Here is a 20,704-nt window from a genome sequence, read left to right on the forward strand (position 1 = left end):
GTACGTGTGTGTGTGTGTGTGTGTGTGTGTGTGTGTGCATGTGTGTGTGTGTGTGTGTGTGCATGCATATGATGATAAGGTGATTTTTTTGGTTCCAGGACTCCTCAAAAGGTATCCAAGTCATTGTCATTCATTCTTAGAGCTGCCTTGATCACAAGTTCGATTCCTGGAGAGGGCAGTGGGTTTCTGTCCTTGAGCAGGGCACTTCATTCCACATTGTTTCAGTCCACCCAGCTGACAATGAATACCAGTGACATCTGGATGGTGGTGTTGGTGTTGGTGGGGGGTATGGTGGTGCTGCTGTAGTTTTTGGGGGTGTCAAAACCAGATGGTGATAATCTACCCATCCCCACCCATGTACAGATACAACCCTGTTCCACCTGGCATGCTTCTACATCATTTCCCCTTTACCAAATCCCTTGCCACCAGCCATAGTTCAGTTCAAAGCCACAATGAAAAATATCTTCTTGTCCAAGATTCCTTCATGCAGCATTGTGAAGCAAGCTTCTTGACCGCTCAAGCATGTCTGCACCTAAGGACCTCACACATTGCATGTAAAGGGGTGTGTTTGGGGTTTCTGTTCATCCCTGAATGAACAGAAATAACATTAAAGACGTTCCATCCATGACCATATTGCCCTTTTTTCTATATGAAGGGTGCTCAGAACCATATTAACCAACACCTCTCTTTCTCTTTGAAGCAGCAGGATGTGCTTTGAGGGAGATTTGGCTGCTACTTCTAGCAGGCCAAATGACCACATAGAGCAGTGTTTCTCAACCATGTTTTGCCTACGGACCTCTTTGGTTTCTATTTTACTCAGAGGTGGTGCTGATGATGATGATAGTGGCTGTGTTACTGTTGTTGTTGGTGGTGGTAGTGGTGTTGTAGATGTTGTTGCTATAGGTGTCAAGGTATCGGTCACTCTCTGACAGGTCTATGGTCAAGCCTGTAGCAGCAAAGACCACCGGCATTCTCAGGCCCTGGATCATATCCCTGTCCACTGCTATAGGGGCAGATATAGCGGTATGCAAATATGAGTTCTGTGAGTCCAGAGTGGTTGTTCCAGCACACCCCACTCACCATTTTCCTGGGCAATGCCTTTTCCATTTTGTCTTTGGGACCATGAAGCAGTCGGTTACAGAAGATTGTATGTCTGACACTTTAATGTAGCCTTACTCCATATATATATACATATACGTATATATATGTATATATATGTAATTCAAGACCAAGAGGAGGGTGAAGATTTATTCACATCCAAAGAGATTTTATCAAAAAGTTTCTACACCATATATAACAATGACCAACATATGTTTCTACTGCAGCAACTGCACACTGCTTTGTCTGTAATTATACATCCTAGTCACTGCAATTTCATCAAGGGTCCATTCCATCACTTACAACATTTTCAAAGTGAACTAATTCAAACAAGCTTCCTGTGTTGGTATTCAGTTGAAGGTGATAGCGTTATTTATTAAATCAAATTGAATTCTGGTCTTATAATCACCTCTACTGATATTACAGTTGAATCATGGTTTTAAAATCTTTATTTATATTACAATTAATTATATATATATATATATATATATATATATATATATATATATGTATATGTATATATATATATATATATATATATATATGTATATATATATATGTTGTTGTACTTGGGGATGGTCATATTGCCAGTTTAGCCAATAAAAACACATGCACTGTATATTTGGTGTTAATTTTTTTTTTTTTTTTTTTTCAGCTTTATATTACATTAATCTTAATCTTAATCTTATTTCGGCCAGAGTTCTTTCGTCACACTTCTGTGACCTCATCAGTGGTCCTTTGTTTCCTTCTTTCTTATGTGTGTCTCACCTTGCTAACTATCAGCCATTTTGTATTTTGTATTCCTATTGTATGTGTCTACGCATGCGTGTCCTTCAATGTGTCTGTGTCTTTTGTAAGTGCACGTGTGTATGGGGAGTGTCTGTATCACCTATATTCTCTGTTAATACGTGTTCGTTTGTATTAGTTTTTATTTATTTATATGTTCATGTGTGTGTGTGTGTGTTTTTTTTTTTAATGTGTTTAATTAAATTTTGTTAACGTATGTAGTATTTAATTCCATTTGTTTATCTATGTATTGTATTATACTTTGTTCCTATTATTGGTTTATGGGTAACATGTTGTCACATGCTGTGGTTTGTTAGTGGCGTATGTTAGTGTTCCATTCTAGTTTCCTATTCAGGCTAGGTTTCCCTTCTATTATGTGTGTAGCTTCAGTAATTTGTCTAAGTGCTGCATCACTGCTATGTGTAGATAAGATTTTAATTTCTATGTTGTTGATTGAGCCTCTATGTTCTTGCTCAGCGTGCTGGTACAGAACTGATGAGTTCTTCCCTTCCTTAAGTTCCCTCCAATGTTCGTTTGCCCGCTCCCCTATACTCCTTGCTGTTTCGCCTACATATGTCGTTGTCTTATTTCTGCATCGTCCCTCTGTACATCTTATACTATAGACTACATTTCTGGTTTTGCAGTTCGTTTGTGGGCTAAATCTACATACGATACAGTTCCTATCAGTGCAGGGGGTTCTACTGAAAGGGTATGTTCTACTGATAAGGGATTTGATAGGGTTGCCTGGCCTTTCAACAACCTTAATTCTTAGCTTAAGTTTGTCTAGGGCCCTTCTAAAGCGGTACGCCAGTTCGCCTCTAGGGGTGGTGTCGACGAACATGACGCTTTGGTACTTGTGGCTATTGTACCATGAGCTTGCCTTCCCTATTTTCTTCTTAGTTCTTTCTATGGTGTTCCATGATTTGCTCCTATAGAGTGGGCAAATCCCATTCCTATCGTTGCGTTTGATTGTTTCAAACTTCTTCATAGCTCCTTTGTAAACCCTGATCCTTTCTTTATGGCTGTAACCCGAGAACTGCATGTGGTGGACGAAATGTTGTATATGTCTCTTTAATTCTGTAGGGTCGCACATGCAGGAGACATTTCGCATTACTCTGACGAGGTCTGCCATCAGTATGTTGAATTTGGCATTGTCCGCAATAGCCGAGTTCCGGTGGGTCAGGTACTTGGAGGCCATAGGTTTTGTATAGTGTGAATGGAGGATTCTGGTTTTATTGTTCTTAGTTTCTAGCCAGAGTTCAGTATCTGATACAGGTAATCTATGGTTAGGGTGTTTAGTAGGGTAGTCTATCGTAACTCTAATACTCTGGTGGATGGAGTTAGCTATTTGCTGGATGCTCTCCATAGTCTTAGTTTCTATTTCTATTTCAGGGGTACTCTCTTGTGGGGGTGTCTTTACCACTAAGTTGATATCATCGACATATCGATATCATCGACATGTCGATGATATCAACTTAGTGGTAAAGACACCCCCACAAGAGAGTACCCCTGAAATAGAAATAGAAACTAAGACTATGGAGAGCATCCAGCAAATAGCTAACTCCATCCACCAGAGTATTAGAGTTACGATAGACTACCCTACTAAACACCCTAACCATAGATTACCTGTATTAGATACTGAACTCTGGCTAGAAACTAAGAACAATAAAACCAGAATCCTCCATTCACACTATACAAAACCTATGGCCTCCAAGTACCTGACCCACCGGAACTCGGCTATTGCGGACAATGCCAAATTCAACATATTGATGGCAGACCTCGTCAGAGTAATGCGAAATGTCTCCTGCATGTGCGACCCTACAGAATTAAAGAGACATATACAACATTTCGTCCACCGCATGCAGTTCTCGGGTTACAGCCATAAAGAAAGGATCAGGGTTTACAAAGGAGCTATGAAGAAGTTTGAAACAATCAAACGCAACGATAGGAATGGGATTTGCCCACTCTATAGGAGCAAATCATGGAACACCATAGAAAGAACTAAGAAGAAAATAGGGAAGGCAAGCTCATGGTACAATAGCCACAAGTACCAAAGCGTCATGTTCGTCGACACCACCCCTAGAGGCGAACTGGCGTACCGCTTTAGAAGGGCCCTAGACAAACTTAAGCTAAGAATTAAGGTTGTTGAAAGGCCAGGCAACCCTATCAAATCCCTTATCAGTAGAACATACCCTTTCAGTAGAACCCCCTGCACTGATAGGAACTGTATCGTATGTAGATTTAGCCCACAAACGAACTGCAAAACCAGAAATGTGGTCTATAGTATAAGATGTACAGAGGGACGATGCAGAAATAAGACAACGACATATGTAGGCGAAACAGCAAGGAGTATAGGGGAGCGGGCAAACGAACATTGGAGGGAACTTAAGGAAGGGAAGAACTCATCAGTTCTGTACCAGCACGCTGAGCAAGAACATAGAGGCTCAATCAACAACATAGAAATTAAAATCTTATCTACACATAGCAGTGATGCAGCACTTAGACAAATTACTGAAGCTACACACATAATAGAAGGGAAACCTAGCCTGAATAGGAAACTAGAATGGAACACTAACATACGCCACTAACAAACCACAGCATGTGACAACATGTTACCCATAAACCAATAATAGGAACAAAGTATAATACAATACATAGATAAACAAATGGAATTAAATACTACATACGTTAACAAAATTTAATTAAACACATTAAAAAAAAAAAAAAAAAACACACACACACACACACACATGAACATATAAATAAATAAAAACTAATACAAACGAACACGTATTAACAGAGAATATAGGTGATACAGACACTCCCCATACACACGTGCACTTACAAAAGACACAGACACATTGAAGGACACGCATGCGTAGACACATACAATAGGAATACAAAATACAAAATGGCTGATAGTTAGCAAGGTGAGACACACATAAGAAAGAAGGAAACAAAGGACCACTGATGAGGTCACAGAAGTGTGACGAAAGAACTCTGGCCGAAATAAGATTAAGATTAAGATTAATGTAATATAAAGCTGAAAAAAAAAAAAAAAAAGAAAAAAAAAATTAACACCAAATATACAGTGCGTGTGTTTTTATTGGCTAAACTGGCAATATGACCATCCCCAAGTACAACAACATCTGTTTCAACACACGATTTCACATAAAAAATCTTGCAAAACAAATATATATATATATATATATATATATATATATATATATATATATATATACTTTATTTAAAAGCAGCAGAAATATAACAAAAAAAACGTTACTCTGAGTTTCACGTTCCCGTTCATCGTACAGTTATGTTAGTCCGATGAACGGGAACGTGAAACTCAGAGTAACGGTTTTTTTGTTATATTTCTGCTGCTTTTAAATAAAGCATATTACTCTACCTCTGGTATTTGAGTACTCTTTTTTCCACCTTGTTGCACATTTCATGTGCTTACTCCGGTATGTATGTATGTATGTATGTATGTATGTATGTATGTATGTATGTATGTATGTATGTATGTATGTATGTATGTATGTATGTATGTATGTATGTATGTATGTATGTATGTATGTATGTATGTATGTATGTATGTATGTATGTATGTATGTATGTATGTATGTATGTATGTATGTATGTATGTATGTATGTATGTATGTATGTATGTATGTATGTATGTATGTATGTATGTATGTATGTATGTATGTATGTATGTATGTATGTATGTATGTATGTATGTATGTATGTATGTATGTATGTATGTATGTATGTATGTATGTATGTATGTATGTATGTATGTATGTATGTATGTATGTATGTATGTATGTATGTATGTATGTATGTATTTTTTAAAAATTTTTTTATTTGTGTTTCAGCCAAGTGGATGCGGTCATGCTGGTGCACCACCGTGATTTTCACGTTCCTTGCATGGCTCTTCTCCCCCACCTGACATGGTCCAATCAAGAGTTTTGATGGCACATCTGGTGTATTAGAGAATTTGACACAGCTGCCCTAAACTGCGTCTCATTACGAGCCATTGGTTCGTCTGGTATCGTGGAGAGGAAAGCGTCAAGTTTTGTCTTGAAGACCTCCGCATCCATGTCTTGCATGTCTCTCAAATGTTTTGGCAGGGCATTGAAGAGCTGAGGTCCTCTGAAACCGAGGCTGCTGCAGTATCTCGTTCTTATGTGAGATGCAGTGGACGGTACCTTTGGCACCATGCAGTGGCGACCCGTGCGGGCATTCCTGTAGTACTTGATACCAAAGTTTGGCACCAGTCCTTCCAGTATTTTCCATATGTATATTATTACATATCTCTCCCGCCTGCGCTCCAGGGAGTAGAGACCTAGTGCCTTCAGTCGCTCCCTGTAGTTCATCTGTTGGACTGTGGCGATCTTTTTGTATAGTGCCGCTGAATTGCCTCGAGTTCTGCTGTCCGCTTAACACTGTGTGGTGACCACAACTGAGAGCAATAGTCTAGGCGGCTCAGAACAAATGTCTTCCATAGAATCAACATGACTTTTTGATCCCTTGTACGGAAAGTCCTCAGTATCCACCCCGCCAGTTGTCTGCACCTTGCTGTCAACTTGACAATGTGCATGTGAAATGATGCATCACTACACATGTTGATGCCCAGATCTCTCACTGTTTGTGGTTCTGGGATTGCAGTACCTCCAGGCCCTGTGTATGCCAGTTGGGAGGTACTTGTGGTCTTGTAGCGCAGTACTTGAAATTTTTTTGCATTGAACTGCATATTATTTTGCTCTGCCCACTCATATATTGCATTTAGGTCATTCTGCAGGCTTACAATATCATCAGGATTCTTTATTGCCTGAGATATCTTTGTGTCATCAGCATAGCTAGTGACAGTGGCTCTCTGAGTGACCGTGGGCATGTCCAGAAGGGCCACTATGAACAGTAGTGGCCCCAGAACAGTTCCCTGTGGAACACCGCTCAATATTTGTGTTTCCCTAGATAGTTCTCCATTGGCTGCAACTGTCTGACTTCTACCATTCAGGAAGTCATGCAGCCACTCTCCTAATTTACCAGCTATGCCAAGGTTTCGCAGCTTGTGACATATCAAGCCATGATCAACTTTGTCAAAGGCTTTTGCAAAGTCGAGATATATCACATCAACATTTGAATGGTCAAGTAGCTGCTTCAGGACCCAGTCATAATGCTGCAAGAGCTGCATGTATGTATGTATGTATGTATGTATGTAAACCAAAAGTGCAGACGTGGCTGTGTGGTAAGAAGCTTGCTTCCCAACCACATGGTTGCAGGTTCAGTCCCACTGCATGGCACCTTGGGCAAGTGTCTTCTATAGCTTCAGGTCACTCAGCCTTCTGAGTGGATGTGGTAGGTGGAAGTTGAAAGAAGCTTTTCGTATATATATATATATATATATATATATATATATATACGTGTATATGTTTGTGTGTCTGTGTTTGTCCCCCTACCATCGCTGACAACTGATGTTGGTGTGTTTACATCCCTGTAACATTAGTGGCTTAGCAAAAAGAGCCCCGACAGAATAAGTACTAGGCTTACAAAGAATAAGTCTTGGGGTAGATTTGTTTGACTAAAGGCGGTGCTCCAGCATGGCTGCAGTCAAATGACTGAAACCAATAAAAGAATAAAAAAATAAAAGTGTTCCAATGATGCTGAAGTGAAAATATAGTCAAGAACAAAGTTGTAACGAAAATATTTTTAATCAGAATTTTACTCAGATGGATCCCCACATTATGAAACAAAATTTATTATATTTTAATAATTAAATATTATTTGGAATTGTATAAAAAAAAATTTTTTTAAAAATATTTTGTGTGTTGTATGAAGGGGTGCTGAAAGGTTCCTGGCTTTCAGTAAAAGAAACTACAGAATTATCTGTTAATTATCATATTAAACATATTCCCCTCTCAAATTCACATACTTATTGCAACAGTCCTTCAGTTTTTCTAAGCCCTGTAAAAGAACTTACGCCTCTAACCAGGCCATTCATGAGACCCTCAAAGTCAGGAACTTTTCAGCACCCCCTTGTGTGTATGCATGTATATATATATATATTAATGCCCTTTATATAAATGATTTATATATATTTATGAAAAAATGATGAAGTTTTTTCATTATTTTTTTCATTATGAAGTTTTTTCACGCTGACTACTTGATAAATTCTTATAAAGAATTTATCCTATATTATATTATATATATATATATATATATATATATACTCCCGCTGGGTTTGGCTGCTCTACATTGATAAGAGGCAATACCTCGAAACTAGTCTGTAGATGCCAGACCAGCAAGGGGAAGCAGCTGACCTCCCCTGTTCGAAGGTTATAATGGACACAGGTTCATATGTCACATAGCTAGCTAGAGGCGATGGCCTCTTGGAGCTAATCAACGGCAGCATTCGTCCTATTTTTTTGGACTTCCATGTTGGCTTGGCGATAACTATTAATATATATATATATATATATTTACATGTGTTGGGGGCTGAAAAGTTCCCGGCTTTGGGTAAAAGAAAATAGAGGAGGATCAGTTAATTATTATTTTATTCAACATATTCCCCTCACAGATTCACACACATATTGCAGCAGTCCTTCAGTTTTTCTAAGCCTTGTAAAAGAACTCGGAAGGTTGGGCCTCCAGCCAGGCCTTTTGCAACACCCTTAAAACCAGAAAGTTTTCAGCAACCCCTTTTAGATGTGTAACCATTTAACAACCACATCCTATATGTACCCCCAAAAGCCATGTAGATCCCCAAGGGCTTTTATGGACCCCCGAGTAGCATATGGGCCCACAAAGAGCCATATGGATCCCATTTGAGAACTACTGACAAAGAAGCTTCCTGTTGGTTAGGCATGAAAATGTTTTGTACATAGAGGTATGAATATGTGTGTGTGTATGTATGTGTATGTTTGTGTGGGGGTGGGTGAACTTATGCGTGAAAAGGCATGTGTAGTTATATGTATATGTGCGTGTGTCTGTAAAAGTATGTGGGGTGAAGTATATATGTGAATGTGGTTATACAGAGAGAGAGAGAGAGATGTTGGAGTAGATATTGTGTGGGTGTACTCAGATAAGTCAGGAGTAATTAGACACCCAGTCATCATATCATGTTTTAATGCCCGTAGACACTACAGTGATACCCACACACATTTGAATCATTAAAAGCCGCACAACAAGGTATGTCTACTAAATTTGTAGACTAAACATCAAATGACTATTTTGTTTCAAGAAATGAATCCTTCAAATTAAAAAACAAGATAAAAAAAAAAGACGTGTATATATGTAAAGTTGTATTTATTTATGTATCTATGTGTGTAAAGATATGTGGATGTAGATTGTGTGTGTGTGTGTGTGTGCGTGCGATTTAATTATGACTAGTGTGGGAGTGGATTCTTGCATTGTTAAGTGAAACCACAAGAAGGGTTGTGTTTGTGTGCAAAGTGGTTTATGTTTGTCTTTGTGTGTGTGTATGCAAACACATACCCCCCCCACACACACACATGTATGGAGTGGCTGTGTGGTAAGAAGCTTGCTTCCCAACCACATGGTTCTGGTTTCAGTCCCACAGCATGGCACTTTGGGCAAGTGTCTTCTACCATAGCCTCGAGCCAACCAAAGCCTTGTGAGTGGATTTGGTAGACAAAAACTGAAAGAAGCCCACCATATCATCATCATCATCATCATCATCATCATCGTCTAACGTCCGCTTTCCATGCTAGCATGGGTTGGACGATTTGACTGAGGACTGGTGAAACTGGATGGCAACACCAGGCTCCAATCTGATTTGGCAGAGTTTCTACCGCTGGATGCCCTTCCTAATGCCAACCACTCCAAGAGTGTTGTGGGTGCTGTTATATATATATAATATATATATATATATATATATATATATATATATATATATATATATGTATGTATATATGTATGTATGTATTTTTGTGTCTGTGTTTGTACTTCCAGCCATCGCTTGACAACCGATGTTGGTGTGTTTACGTATCCATTGCAGTTCGGCAAAAGAGAGCAACAGAATAAGTACTAGGCTTACAAAGAATAAGTCCCAGGGTCGATTTATTTGACCAAAAGCAGTGCTCCAGCATGGTCACAATCAAATGACTGAAACAAGTAAAAGAATAAAAGAATATATATATATATATATATATATATATATATATATATATATATATATATATATATATATATATATATATATATATATTGTGGCAATCCGTTGGTTACGACGATGAGTGTTCCAGTTGATCTGATCAATGGAGCAACCTGCTCATGAAATTAACGTGCAAGTGGCTGAGCACTCCACAGACAAGTGAATCCTTAACGTAGTTCTTGAGGAGATTGAACGTGACACAAAGTGTGACAAGACTGGCCCTTTGAAATGCAGGTACAACAGAAACAGGAAGTGAGAGTGATAGAAAGTTGTGGTGAAAGTATGCCTTTCAAAGAGGTCAAATTGTTGGTGCTCGTATGGTAGGCACTAGCATAACGAAAACAGCCGAAATGTTTGGTGTATCAAGAAGTACTGTCTCGAAAATAATGACAGCTTTGAGAAAGAGGGAAAAACTCTAGAAGAAAACCAAAACTTTCAGATAGGGACTGTTGGACTCCTACATGAATTGTTAGAAAGGATTACAAAAGTACAGCTCCCAAAATTACTGCAGAGCTTAATGACCACCTCGAAAACCCAGTTTCCACAAAAACTGTTCGCTGGTAGCTGCGCAAAGCTGGATTTCATGGGAGGGATGCAATCAGAAAACCACTACTTTCAAATTGCAAAGCGTTTAGAGTGGAGTAAAAACTTACAGAATTTGTCCCTAGAGCAGTGGAAGAATGTTATTTTCTCAGATGAGTCATCCTTTACCCTATTTCTGACCACCGGCTGAGTATACGTTTGGAGACAGCCAAAAGAAGCATTTGACCCAGACTGCCTTCTTCCAACTGTTAAACATGGAGGAGGATCTGTGATGATCTGAGCAGGGGCTATATCTTGGAAATCCGTCAGCCCAATGGCTTCCCTTCATGGTAGAATTAATAGTCAAGACTATTTAAGCATTTTATCTGATCAAATTCCTCGTATGTTTGTGGAACTATTTCCGGAGGGAAGTGCAATCTTTCAGGATGATAATGCACCAATTGACACAGCTAAAGTTGTTACTGAATGGCATGTGGAACATTCTAGCGAAGTTGAACATCTTATCTGGTCACCATAGTCCCCAGATCTCAGTATTATTGAACATTTATGGTGCATTTTAGAAAAACAAGTAAGGTGTCGATATCCTCCACCATCTTCACTACAAGAACTAGAGACTGTTTTAGCTGAAGAATGGACAAAAATTCCTTTGGAAACAATTCAAATACCTCACATAAATTCAAGTTGTAATTACTGCCAGAGGCAGTCCTACCCCATATTAAAAAAAATTTGTTTGAAATTTTAAGATGTTTTTATTATTTTGTACAACCCCTTTATATATATATATATATATATATATATATATATATATACAGCAAATGAATAATAACATACGATGCGTAGTTGTCAGCTCATTACAACTGTTTCTTTTGTAACATTTTAATAGAACAATGAAAACATGTTCTCATTCTTCTATTAAAAATTATATGTAAGATACAGTTGTAATGAGGTGACAATTATCCATTGTTTGTTATTATTCATTTGATTATAATACACCAGGGGAATTTACGACTTGTCAGACACCCTACAGTATACCAACAACATACTATTCAAAGTAACGCGTGATTTGGACCAGCCCCTTAGGCACTAAATACTTTTAGGGTTGGTTTTCTATTCTTTTGGTTTCCTATTTTTTTTCTTAATGTTTGGTGCTAATTCGGTTAATATGTAGTTTAGTGTCATAAAAAAGTAAATTTAGTGTTGGGCGAAGGTAAAATCCGTGCACACCACCAATCAGATGAAAGTGAAACATCCGGAGGTTTTAGCTTTTTGAAAGCGGGGAGGTGATGGGTGGGCGAGGTGATGGGTGGGCGAGGTGATGGGTGGGCGAGGTGGGGAAAGGGACCTTGAATGTTTCTTTAAGAAAAATTAAAATATTAAAAAATTCGAAAAAAGTGAAAAATTAAGATATTCATTTTTACTCTAGGGACAAAAGCCGAAATTTTGGGGGAGGGGGGCCAGTCGATTAGATCAACTCCATTACGGAATTTATCGACCCCGAAAGGATGAAAGGCAAAGTCGACCTTGGCGGAATTTGAACTCAGAACGTAAAGACAGATGAAATACCACTAAGCATTTTGCTCGGCATGCCAACGTTTCTTATTTCTTTATTGCCCACAAGGGGCTAAACATAGAGGGGACAAACAAGGACAGACAAAAGGATTAAGTCAATTACATCGACCCCAGTGCACAACTGGTACTTAATTTATCGACCCCGAAAGGATGAAGGGCAAAGTTGACCTCGGCAGAATTTGAACTCAGAATATAAAGGCAGACGAAATACCACTAAGCATTTCACCCGGCATGCTAACGTTTCTGCCAGCTCGCTGCCTTCGCTGTTTTATATATTTTTGTTTGCACAGTATGGTCAAATGGTTAAGAAGCCTACTTTACTAGTACAATGTCCTGGGTTCAATCCCAGTGCATGGCATCCTGAGCCAGTGTAATTTTCTATAACCTTGTGAATGAAATTGTGTTGATGGAAACTCTGTCGAAGCCTCTCAGGTGGATTATACCCATAATTCAAAGCTCCACCCTTGCCACGTACTGTATCACACTGATACAACCTGAGTTTTCCTTTAAGGCTATACATGTCTGTGGAGTATGCAGCCACTTAATTATCAATTTAGCTAGGAGGTAATTCGATCAACAGAACATTTGAATTCTCGTCAACTTCGACATGGGATCTGTCATGTAATAAGACTTTCCCAACATTGTCCAATCTGCACCATTCCTGTCCCAAGAGGACAGGACATGATTTGAGGTACATTTAGCTGGCTGTTATTTCTAGGAAACTGAATAAACCTAGCAGAAATAGATGTCCTCAAAAATGTGTAGTTTCAAATGGTGTTGCCCTGTTTAACAGTGCCACTTGGCCCTCAGATACCTTTAGTGGAATCTACACTGTTGTAAAGTTTGGGAACAGGTGTCTGGTTTAAGGATGGCTTCCTCCCCTACCATTGCACCTGACTCAGAGATCTTGGGGTCATTACTGTGCCTTCGCAGACTAAGCAAAATCAACAACAAAATCTAGTGGGTCCTATTGTGTCTGTAGTTTTATTGCTTTAACAACAATAACAACAACTTCTGTTTAACCAATTAAAGCAGTTTCTATCTTTTATCTTTTATTTTTTACTTGTTTCAGATATTAGATTGCGGCCATGCTGGAGCATTACCTTGAAATTTTAGCCAAATGAATCGACCTCAGTGTTTATTTTCTTTTTAAACCTGACACTTATTCTATCGGTCTCTTTTGCTGAACCACTAAGTTATGGGGAAGCAACCACACCAGCACCAGTTGTCAAGAGTCGGTGGGTAAGAAATAGATACAAAGACACACACATGTTGGCACCCTTACTGGTGGCATGTAATAAGCACCATTTAAGCATAGGTCAATGCTAGTGCCGCTTGACTGGCTCCCTGTGATGGTGGCACATAAAAAGCCCCATTCAAACGTGGTCGATGCCAGCTCCCCACCAACTGGCTCTTCTGTTGGTGGCACGTAAAAAGCACCATCCGAACATGGTCGATGCTAGTGCCACCTGACTGGCTCCTGTGATGGTGGCACGTAAGAAGCACCCACTACACTCTCGGAGTGGTTGGTGTAAGTAAGGGCATCCAGCTGTAGAAACCTTGCCAGATCAGATTGGAGCCTGGTGCAGCCTTCTGGCTTGTCAGTCCCCAGTCAAACCGTCCAACCCATGCCAGCATGAAAAACAGATGTTAAACGATGATGATGATGATGACGATATATATATATATATATATATATATACACATGACAGGCTTTCAGTTTCTGTGTATGAAATTCAAGGCTTGGGTTGGCCTGAGGCTATTAATAGAAGACATTTGCTCAAGGTGTCACGAAGTGAGGCTGGACCAAAAACCATGTGGTCAGGAAGCAAGCTTTTTACGACACAGCCACGCCTGCACCTACACACAATTACTTACCTCACAGCCACACCTGTGTCTATACAATTATTGAACAGTTAAAATTAGTAGTGAAAGGGTGGAGTGTTTGATGAAAAAATGGTGTGGGTTTCAAAGAGACAAAGTTATGTCAAAATAAACCATAAACCAGAGATGAATGACGTAATGATAAAAAAAAAAACAATTTGGGGGTAAAAATAGAGATAAATAAATAAAACTGATAGAGTAAGTAAAGGGTGAAGTCTCTGTTTGGTCATGAATGACCATGGGATTGTGCCTAGGCACAAGTCTGAGCAAGGTTGTTTATGGAAGACCAGCCTCCCCTCTCCACACCACTGATATTATCCAAGGGAAAGGCAAAGGAGCCGATACAACTTGGCACCAGTGATGTCGCAACACATTTCTACAAATGAGTGAACTGGAGCAACGTGAAATAAAGTGTCTTGCTCAAGAACACAACACTCAGCCCGGTCCAGAAATTGAACTCACTACTTCATGTAACTGTTGTATTTGCTTTGGGAGACTCGCAGAGATAACACAACGAGTTGTACAATTTAATTATTACATTTATTATTCAATTACATACAAAGAACGCACTCACCCAAAGTTTGTTATGAATAAACAAGAATCATGTCCGCCATATATCTATCAATGACATTTTACTATGACAGTCACACAGAACAACAACAATGAAACAATGAACTCAGACGAACCACAGTGACACACGGAACGTCATACGAATAACACCTCCCCACTCAAATTGATGCTACACAAGAAGTATCAACAGCAAAGTCTCTCATGGGTTTTACGGGTTCTCTTGGATCGTCTTGGGTTGTCTGGTCCATACTCTGGAACGGGTAACATGAACTTGGGTCTGGTTTGTCGTTGAGTTAGTGGCACAGTTTCCGAGATCTCCATCGGGTGATCTGTTACAAATTGAAATACAGTGTTTTCTGCATCACCAGGTTCATTGTCTTCCTCAGTTGTGTACCGCGGTCGCAGCTGTTCCCAGTGTCGTCTCCACATCGAGCAATGAGGTATGACCTTCACGTTAAAGCAGCGAGTACCCAATGACTTCTTAATGATTGCTGATACCCACCGGGGATCTTAGTCTCGGCGAGGTCCATAGTATAGTGCATACACAGGATCTCCGGCACGAATCACATCGTCGACTGGTTATCTCTATAGCAGCATCGATACCAGGCCAATAAACAGCAGTTCTTGCTAGTTGTTTCATGCGTTCCATGCCAAAGTGTCCAAGATGCAGAAGATTGAGGATCTTTGGCTGCAAGCTATGCGGAATCACAGCTCTAGATCCATGTATAAGGCATCCATGACAGATACTAAGTGAGTTTGATAACTTACGGAACTTGTTGACTTCATCATTGATCTCCATGTTCTTTGGTGGCCAGCCTTCACGGACGTAGCGCATCACTGCAGATATCACTGGATCTTTCCCTGACTCTTGACGGAGGACGTTAGCATTCACAGGTTGGACTTGAATACTGAGAGCCTTGATGGCACACACCATGTCTATGTCTTCACCATTTTCCTTTCTGTCAAAGTCGTTGTCATCACCGAATGACAAGCGACTGAGGGCATCAGCATTGCCATGATCTGCTGATTTTCGATATTCAATGGTGTAGTCAAACTGGTTCAGCCACAGGGCCCATCGTGCTAGTCTGTTAGCAGGGAGAAGTGGCATCCCTTTCCTCGGACCGAATAGTGATGTCAGTGGCTTGTGGTCAGTCACGAGTACGAATTTACGACCGTACAAATACTGGTAAAACTTCTGCAAGCCAAATATGATAGCCAGGGCTTCCTTTTGAATTTGACTGTAGTTACGCTGTGCAGAAGTGAGAGTCTTGGACATATTGGATATTGGGCGCTCGCTTCCATCAGGATAGCGGTGAAACAGGACTGCTCCAATACCAACGTTTGATGCGTCACAAGCCAGTCCCAAAGTTTTGTTTGGATTGAAGTGTATCAGAACTTGACTCGATGAAAGTACATTTTTCAAGTGATCAAAAGCTGACTGTTCCTCTTCTCCCCACTTCCAAATAGTTGACTTTTTTGTAAGGCAATAGAGTGGCTCTGCTATACTGGCTAAGTTTGGGATAAACTTTCCATAAAACTGAACTGAACCTAGGAAAGATTTCAAGCTTGATTCGTTCGTTGGAGATGGCATCTTTAAGACTGCTTCAACCTTGGATCCCTTCGTGATCCCTTCAGCTGACAAAATGTGTCCAAGGTATTCTACACTGGGTAGTGCAAACTGGCACTTTTCACGGCGACATCTGAGTCCATTGTCGCTTAGACGTGTGAGTAGACACTTTAGGTTGTTCAGGTGACTGTTTGCATCTTTCCCACTGACGAGCATGTCATCCTGGAAGACGGCCACTCCAGGTAAATCACGGGTCAGGTTTTCCATGATCTCCTGAAAGTAACCAGGTGCTGACTTGATTCCGAAAGGGAGTTGTTGTTGCAGGAGTACTCCACGGTGAGTGCTGAGTGCGAGTCTGCGTTGACTTTTTGGAGCCAGCTTGATCTGATTATAGGCATCAGCAAGGTCTATCTTTGTATATCTGAATCCACCTCCGAGTTTCTGCATCAGTTCAGCAGGGAGTGGCATTGGATGACGGTGATCAGCAAGTTGGTCATTAATTCCCACAGAGTAGTCACTACAAATTCGTAGTTTGGGTTTCAGGTTGCTTGAAGCGTGTGCTTTACGAATCGGTACCACTGGCGTTCCATATTCGTTGAACTGAACTGGCTTCCAGATTCCCTTGGCGATGCCTTCTTCGTAACCTTTGGCTAGGTCATCACGAAGAGCAAACGGGACCGGACGTGCCTTGTGAAAGACTGGTGTTGCGTCCGATTTGAACTTCACTTCCAGTTCAAAGTTCTTGAGACATCCCAATTCTTGCTTGAAAAGATCTGGAAATTCATCACACATGTTGTGACAATCTTGCTGCAGGGAAACATAGGGCTCACTTGAGGTCTTTGGGTATATCCCTTCTGCACCTTCCCTCTTAGCTTGGCTGTCTATGCTTTTCAAACCTAGAGCAGTGTCTACGGAAATTCCCAGAGTCTGGATAGCATTCCGACCCAGCAAATTAAGATCAGAGATCTTGGTGACTATGTAAGGTATAAGATCCTGCTTACCAGTTGTTGGATCCTTGGTTTGGCCCATGAAAGTTCCCAGAACAGGCAGGTCGTGCTTGCTGGCAGATTCATAGCAATGCTTGACATCTTGCAGCTTTGGTCTTCCAAGTTGTTTCCAGACTGACAAGGAAACAAAATTGCCTGTAGTAGCAGTGTCCAATTCCATTGTGAACAGTCTGTTCTGGATTGTTACTGGCTCAATTAAACTATGAGCATCTTGGGAAACTTCACCTAGGATCGCCTTGACTAGCTCAGCTTTTGTGATTCTTTTCACGGGAGTTTGTGAATGGCCATTGCGTTGCTGATGTTGTTTTTTTCTACACACCGCTTGCAAATGTCCCTTTTTGTCACAAAAATGACATTTGGTTTCCCTGAAAGGACAGTCTGTTGCTTTGTGGGCCTTTCCACATCGGTAGCATTTCTCCTGGTTTGTGGAATAAGACTGCTGATGTTTCTTTTGAGGACTCTTATTCTTGTTCTGTTGGACCTTGTAGACCTGCTTGGTTTTGGAACCGTATACAGTTTCTTTTGCAACCTTTGCTGCGTCTTCCGTCTCGATGGCAACTTGGACAGCACGGGCAAAATCTAGTTCTGTGTCTTTTATCTTAAAAAGCACCTTCAGAACCGCTTCATTATTGACTGAACATATGAATCTCTGTCTCAGAGCTTCATCCTGTGGGTTGGTGATCGCTGGAAAATCACAGGTAGCCGCATCCTGACGTATACGTGCTGCCAGCTCCTGGAGAGTTTCGCCTGGCTTCCGCTGCATATCACTCCAAAACTTGAAACGCTCTCTCACAATGAAAAGTTTTGGGTCGAACTGTTCTTTCATGAAGTCAATGATTTCGTCCATTGTCAAGTTGTTGATATCTTTAGGCGGATTTTGTTGGGTAGCCAGATTAGCAAGTTGTTTGTAAACAGTAGCAGTCTGATTGGTCAGGAACACTTGTGCCATGCGTTGTTCAGGTACAGCATTAGCAGCCACAAACGTACGGAATCTTGACCTGTAATCAGGCCATAGTTCTGACGTTGAATCAAATGCAGCAAATGGTGGAATCGACACTGTTGTCGAAGCAGCTGAAAAATAGCCACTGGGATCGCTTTCAACTTGTCGAGCACCAAACAGTTTTAACAGTGTCCATATCTCTCTGATGTTGTTGCATTTGCTTGTCCATTTGTTCCCTAAACAATTTAATAAGTTCTACTGTCTGTTTTTCAGCCATCGTTATTACGATGAATAATTTTACGGTAAAGTAAGCATGTATCCTACCGGCGACGCCAATAAACTCTGTTTTATTTCCCTTGGGAGACTCGCAGAGATAACACAACGAGTTGTACAATTTAATTATTACATTTATTATTCAATTACATACAAAGAACGCACTCACCCAAAGTTTGTTATGAATAAACAAGAATCATGTCCGCCATATATCTATCAATGACATTTTACTACGACAGTCACACAGAACAACAACAATGAAACAATGAACTCAGACGAACCACATTGACACACGGAACGTCAGACGAATAACATATCCAACAGTCCATATAACAGTAACCATTGAGCTATGTGCCTTCACATGATAGAATAAGTACTGGGCTTAAAAATAAAAGTCCTGGGGTTGATTTCTTAGACTAAAACACTTCGGGGTGGTGCCCCCAGCATGGCCACTGTCAAATGACTGAAACAAGTAAAAGACGTGTCTATGTAGGTGCTAGTACTGTGTAAAAAGTACCCTGTACTGTCTGTAAAGTGGTTGGTGTTAGGAAGGGCATCCAACTGTAGAAACCAAGCCCAAACAGACTGTGGAACCTGGTGTGGTTCCTAGCCTTGCTAGTTCCTGTCAAGCCGTCCAACCAAATCCAGTATCAAAAACAGATAAGTGTTGATAATGATGATGTTTTTTGTTTGGCAGAAAATATGTATATATGCCAGAATTGTTGATGTTGATGTTAACATTTTCATTCAAGGAATTTAAACTAGCATTTTTTAATGTTAAAACATTATTAACCCTGCATGCGTAAGGGAAGCAGGGTTAGTGTTGTCACTTGTCTGTGTGTTTACAAAATTACTGGAAAACAGCCAAACAGATTTTGACCAAATTTGGCAGAAATACTCGTTGGCTGAGTGGCTTGAACTCATTAAATTTTGGTTTGATTATCTTTGAAACTAGCAGATGGGTGAATTAAAATGTTTTTCTTTTCTTTATTACATATGCATAGACTATAAGTAGGGGAAATAACCCTTAATGTCATTTTATTGAAATATGAATTTGTCTGAGAATATATTTATTGAATTAAATTTTATTCTATCCTTGTGTGTACAAGGATATGCATTGCCGCTCCGATGCCTTATTTTTTTCATTGTGTTCTTTTTTCACTCATATTCAATGCTATTAACTTGCCATGTAATTCAACAACTATTTTCTTGTTTTCTGTTTGTGAACTAAGTTATTCTGTTCATTATTAATTTCCTTTGTAACTACATAATTCAGAATTTTCATTGACATTTTCTTGAATGTAGAGAAAGCGAAAAAGAAATAATGTTTACCTAAATACATAACAAACATATTTCCCTTTCTATAAACTTTGTATGAATAAACTCTAAACTTTCAAAAGCTATCAGCAAGTCAGCAAGTCAACAGAACATGCAGTAAAAATCCTCAGCTTCTAGGAGTGAATAGAAAAAAAAAATGTGACTAGGTCAGCAGTAAATAATAGTCTTTTATCTTACTATCACATCCCTTTTATATATATATATCTTAGATTGGGCCCTCAACTTCTGATGGAATCATAGGCATTTTGTTTGATGCATATTTGAACTGGGGAACAAGCTACTCTCTGCATTTTGTCATGGAGAATATATATAGCTTGTTGACAAATGGTGTGTATAGACCTAGATCAGCTCACAGCACCATTTGCCTAGACTGAGAGATGCTAATGTTTCCAGTCATCGTATGATGACTGAGTCTCTCTTGATGATTTGCCTGGCCATTCTTTGATATTTTCCATTTGTCTTTTCCTCTGCTTCTCATTTTCCCCCCCTTGCACAATTCCTTAAAAAACAGTCCTTACAAGACTGCTGGATCTTGTTACATGGCCATACTGTCTCAGTTTTGTTTTCTTCATCCCCCCACCCATGGAATTCCATGTCATTCATCTCTCCTCTTCCCATCGCCCTCGTGTCTGACCCCTCCTACCACCAACACTAATCACTGTGCCTGATTCTTCCTCTCGAACATCATCCTCCCTCCCACTCTTGTCTTTCCATCAGGTGTTAACTTACAAAGTCTCAAGACTAGCATTAACCCTTTTGTTACCGTATTTCTGTTGAGATGCTCTGTGTTTCTTTCAATTAATTTTAAATATACCAAAGAATTTAGTAAAATAACTTAGTAATCATTAAGCTAGTGTTAGGAACATAAATTGTGACTAAGGTTTGGTGGAAGATTTTAATTCAATACTTATTCAAACAAGACATTTGTACTACAGAACCAGGGACAGTTTCAA

General features: G+C 39.8%; 1 protein-coding gene across 5 annotated transcripts in view; it reads left to right on the top strand.

Annotated features, from left to right (window-relative positions):
- Positions 1-20,704, top strand: part of LOC106867683 (prostaglandin G/H synthase 1) — an 84,074-nt gene that overhangs the window by 38,166 nt on the left and 25,204 nt on the right. The window lies entirely within an intron of this gene.

Source organism: Octopus bimaculoides, chromosome 27 (genome assembly GCF_046866305.1).
Source record: "Octopus bimaculoides isolate indiv1 chromosome 27, ASM4686630v1, whole genome shotgun sequence".
In the NCBI taxonomy this organism is placed as follows: Eukaryota; Metazoa; Mollusca; class Cephalopoda; order Octopoda; family Octopodidae; genus Octopus; species Octopus bimaculoides.